The following is a 5,706-nucleotide window of genomic DNA, read 5'->3' as shown; positions in this document are numbered from 1 at the left end:
TAAACTGCTGTTCAAGACTTCTGGGTCAATGCACTTTGAGATTTTCATATAAAAACTGGGGGTCACGGACCTTTGATTTTTCGTTAAAATACATTGAAATTGACGAAATCACAATTATTTTATACTGATTATATAGGGGAAACATTATTATTCTTCATTTCGGAGACATTATACTATAAAATTCGTTAATTTTACTGAGAGAATTGCTTTTCATAAATATATCCTAAATATCAAATAAAAATAAGGGGTCTTGAAACGTTTAAAAAACACCAATTGGCCTTTCAAATTCAATATTATTATCTGTCTTTGATTTTAAAAAGGATTTTTTCTGAAATTTTTAAAAAACTTAATGGCACTTAGTTGTTTATTCTCTTTGAATTTCTAGTTTTAGATGTTTCAGTTGTATATTGAATGATACTTGGTATAATATTTTAAATAACCAAAAGTACTATTGCAACATGACCAGAATGAATGCTCAGAAAAAGACACCCGATCTACCTTATACTTACACGTGTTTATGTTTATGTGAAGACTACACAGTTCCCAATTTTATACATTGTTAAAGTGAACATCCTGAATGACAAATGACAAGTAAAAATGTGGTTATGATAAAATAAGACATGTCTTGTAGCTGCAATCAAAATAAATTATTCAAGATCATCTATAATTAATAATGGGCGGAAAAGTCAAAGTGGCGTCCATAAATCTTTTCAAACTAGTCAAAGCCATAATTTCATGAATTTGGTCGAAATAAACCTTAACATGGTTAACTAGACAAACGATATTTGCTTCGAATTAATATGATTTTGGAGGTTCATTATATACACATTAATATACATGTTTGACAAATGCCCGGATATTGTTATAATTTTATCTGTTGACAAATGAGGTAAAACAATTAGGAGATACGAGGGATGGCACAATTGACCGTGGTATAATATGTTCAGTAACACGTTAAAATGTACGAGGGTCTGAAAGGGGGTCCCTCATTTCTTTTTTCTATAATTTGTAGAACAGTTTTTGCTATTCTATATTCACTTTTCAAATATTTCTCTTTTCTCGATAATTTAACACCACAGTATTCTCTATTCGTTTTTATTTTTGGCCGTAATTGTGCTCTTTTTGCTTTTTATTCTCTATTCTGTATGGCCCATTAAGACCCTTATGCATACATCTATGTAGAAAAACAGCTATAAGTAAAACAAACAATTCATGTGACGCATTTAGTTATTATACATTTATGGTGTTTTTTTGTGACTTAAATTATTTCTATACATTTTACATTGTGAAGATAAATGTTGACTACACTACAATTCACGACATTAATTAATAATCTAGTTGACAAGTACATTTTATTGCATTTCCTACGTATATCTTATTTTGTAAAGTATTTAAATCGGTGAATGTAAGAATTTTCTTCGTAATTAAAGAGGGATTGTTTGTGATTTTTTTTCCGTTTTATATCGAATTTGAAATTGAAGAGGTATGTTTTGTTATTTCGTACTAACCGATACAATTTTTATTATTTTTTGATACTTTTGACACAGACAACATTTTTCTTACCTGAATTTCTCCATAATATTAAGTTATCAAACGTTCTTTATGTCTGTCTATTTTCAGAAAGTAATGAAACGGCTACTGTTTCTTTCGTTGTTATTTGCGACCACGTATATTCTTACTGTTCACGGCCAAGGCGGAAATCCTGGTGCCCCGCCTGGAGGTCCCGGCGCACCAGGTGCTGGTGTCACAGATGGTGGTGGTGAATCATGCTACTGCTGTTGTGATCCATCTTCAACTGAACCATCGTGCTGTTATCCAGATTGTTGTTTGTAAGGTATATTAAGATATATTAAGTAGAAAGTATGAACTAAATTAAGTCTCTGCAATATCAAATAACAAATATTGTTAAATATTCGATACTTTCAATCGTATGATTAATAAAGTCTATTATGCGGTTATGTATGAGGTCGTTTAGACACATTGATCATTTCAAAGTTAAAACATTTGACTAAACAAGGGTAATTTTACTCATAGATTTCGTAAAAGACAGTTTGAACCAATATCGTTTTTGGACACGGCTGTTGTTTACATCTAAATATCAATGACAAGTTTTCCAAAATGAAAACATTATTATATCATATTGAAATATTTAACTATTATACATTGTGACCCCCCCCCCCCCCCCCCCCCCGAAAAAAAAGGTTAGCTAAGATTTTCCGGAAGGGATTTCAGAAGGCAGTTCCTATTTCGTATGTGGCAGGCCTTGTTCTATTCATGCAAGAACAAATCCGGTGAAAGTCCCAATCAAGGAAAAGAGAACGGGATTGTGGTTACGACAGATCCATCGTCATCTGTGACACAGATATTTCATAGCGGTCAACCAAGTCGTGATGGTGTCCGTAAAAGAGAGTCAAAGGATACCAAAGGGACATTCAAACTCATAAGTCAAAAATAAATAGACAACGCCATGGCTAAAAAAAAAGACAAACAGACAAACGACAGTACACAACACAGTATAGAAAACCATAGACTGAGCGACACGAACCCCACCAAAAACTGAGGGTGATCTCAGGTGCTCCGGAAGGGATGTAGATCCTGCTCCTCATGTGGCACTCGTCATGTTGCTCATGTAAGTACAAACCCGGTGATATGTCAAATTTGGTAGGTAAGAATTTCTAAGGTATGACTTCAACTACACCTCTTGGAACCTTAAGTTCAATAGCTCCCTTAAAAGCAGCAACCCCTATCAAGGAAATCATGATAAGAAACAACCCTCTGAAATATTGTATCAACCGGGAGATATATACTCCATATGCAAGGGCTGATGGAGTTTTCTACATAGAAATGGACAGTTTACAATTGGGAAGATAGGATCATCACTAAAGTCTTGTTCTTAAATAACGATCATTATTAAGATCAAAATCAAAGTCAAGATTTTAGGCCGACTCATCAAAATTATAAGTCTGGTATCTGTGATGGGATTGTTTTAACTGGATCGTTTGATTCAAGTTCTATGGAATATATTCGTTGCATATGCTCACGAAACTTGGAACTATCTAATAAAAGGACATCTCTATAGCGGAACGTGATGTTAAAGGATAATGCTACCTTCTACCAATCGACATAAGAAGCTCCTCTATGAAGTATGTCTCATGTGAATAAGAGAAGAAGTTGGCAATAAAGTGCACAACTAGTTCTCATAGAAAAACACGTCCTTCAAACGTAGCAAATATGTTGTCGATTAAAACATGAAGCAGCTTGTTGACGTCCGTTTCAGAGATTTTTTCATAGATTGTTTACAAAGTATGATTTATCCTTTTCCTGCAAAGCAAGAGCTGACGAAACAAACTTTAAATTTGTTCTTTCAATCTGACTTAACTTTTATGTCATTTTGTCTCTGGTGGGTAGTTGTCTCATTGACAATCATACCGCATCTTCATTTTGTTACATTAAAGTAAAGAATGGGGTAAACGAGTGTAAGGGGTAGAGAAGTACAATGTTTTAAATTTCATACTAGTGCAAAAAGATAGACAATTATATTGAATGTAATCTATATATAAATAAGAAGATATGGTATGAGTGCCACAATGTGTATACAAGTAAATAATTATAGGTCAAAGTTATAGTAACTTGGCTCACACCGAACAGCAAGCTATAAAGGGCCCCAAAAAGACTAGTGTAAAACAATTCAAACAGAAAACCAACCGTCTAATCTATATACAAACGAGAAACACTTATGAACCACACCAACAAACGACAACCACTGAACAGCAGGTTCCCGACTTAAGACAGGTGCATAAAAATTCAGCGGGTTTAAACGTTTTAACAGGTGCCAACCTTCACCCTAACCTGAAACAGTGGTATAACATTACAACATAAAAAGACACACAATAAAATATCAATTGAAATGGCTTAACTCGATCAAAAAGACAATACACAAAAACAAGTAAATATAAACTGAACGAATAAGTTTGATCTATGACACAATATAAATAAAAAAGATGTTTCAGTGTCAAATGTAAATATAATAATGTTGTTTGTTAGGAGTACAGAAACATTATTTACAAAATAAATTTGTTATTAATAGTACGAGTACAGAAGTGAAATTTTTTTCGTCATACTAAATATTTATCAAAGGTGGTACATATTAAAAATAGTAAGACCGGATATAACACAAAATAAGTAAACTTTGAATAACAAAAAGGCATTACAAATTGTGTCAACAGGTCAATTACCAATTTTCGAGGATTCTGTTGGTATAGGTAAACCACGATTTAAATGTTCAACAAAGTACATATTTCCTTTAGTTTGTATGAGGCTTTGGCAACAACCACGAAATAAAATATCCACCAAAATACGTTATCCTATCAATCAATGAAAATTTGTATCCATGATAATAACGGAATTCACAGTATTTAACTTTGGTATCCAGTACAGTGAAAGAAGATTATGTTTGGTTGCAATTCCAAAGGAATATAGAACAGACAAACGATTGTTCAGAATTTCGTCTTCGATACGATTCATGGGCCTAAATGTTGAGTTTCTAAGGTAATTACGAAATAAGTAGGGTTTTATTTCGGTGGCATGTTTTTATTCAATATTTGTTATAAAATGATGTACCTGTGGTAAGCTTAAAAGAGACGCAGCCAACATCAGATTAATTAAAGCTTGATGTTGAAGTGCATATATACACAGTGCATATTTTTATAATGTACACACACTAAATGAATTTGCGAAAAAAAAATTAAAAAAACCAAAGACATCTTGTTTGAAATATTTAGATTGAATTAGCCGGATAAGCCTTGATCCTTACATGCAGAATTTCACAAAAGAATATCAAAGTTAGACATTTAAAAAAACTAAAATCCTGATAACATACACATTATAGCCTTATAATATATACAAACATCTAGCAAACTTTAACAGATAATCAGACAATATCCTATGTAAGACGAACATATATTAATAAAACAATATATCCCCAACTTTATGTCACTGGAAGAAAAAACAAAATAAAACAAAATTTGAATATCGTTACTGCTGTCAGAGATGTTAAAGTCGTTTTGATAAGACAGATCAAGACTGTTTTAATAAGTTAACATATGATACAAGTTTATTGGACTACTGGATGCATTATCAATGTAATTAGTTATATTCAACAGAAATTTAAACTTGTGAGTAGAATAACTTTTGAAATGTCTACTTTTTCTTGCAGATAATAGATATGTTACCAAGCCATGGACAAACATAGATGAATGCAAAATCAATGTATTGGTATCGACGTTGAAAGCAGAAAAGTTTATTCTAATGTAAAAATAATATTTATTGGAACTCGTGTAATAAAAGAGGGATATTTGTTGAATCGTGTTTATAATGAAACTCTTCAGTTACACCGACAGCTTAATACTTTTTAATATAGAAATAAGAAGATGTGGTAAGATTGCCAATGAGGCATCTTACCACCACAGATCAAATGGTGTAAAATTTAGCAACTATATTTCACCGTACGGCCTTCAAAACTGACAAAAAAACCTTACCGCATAGTAACATATAAAAGGCTCCGAAATGGGAAACAAATTTAAAACAAGAAAACAATCAGACTGATTTATTTGTCTTATTGATATACAAGATAACTTTTAAGTCGAAAACAAACTGACATTGCTATGGCAAATAACGAAAAACAACAAAAAAACAAACAACAGTACA

General features: G+C 32.2%; 1 long non-coding RNA gene across 1 annotated transcript; it reads left to right on the top strand.

Moving 5' to 3' along the window:
• Positions 1-1,403: 1,403 nt before the first annotated feature.
• Positions 1,404-5,362, top strand: LOC127723050 (uncharacterized). Its single transcript, XR_007991833.1, has 3 exons — positions 1,404-1,483; positions 1,621-1,834; positions 5,216-5,362. It is a non-coding gene; the product is annotated as an uncharacterized LOC127723050 (long non-coding RNA).
• Positions 5,363-5,706: the final 344 nt, after the last annotated feature.

Source organism: Mytilus californianus, unplaced genomic scaffold (assembly GCF_021869535.1).
Source record: "Mytilus californianus isolate M0D057914Y unplaced genomic scaffold, xbMytCali1.0.p SCAF_13, whole genome shotgun sequence".
Classification (NCBI taxonomy): domain Eukaryota; kingdom Metazoa; phylum Mollusca; class Bivalvia; order Mytilida; family Mytilidae; genus Mytilus; species Mytilus californianus.
This window is presented reverse-complemented; position numbering and strand designations above follow the sequence as displayed.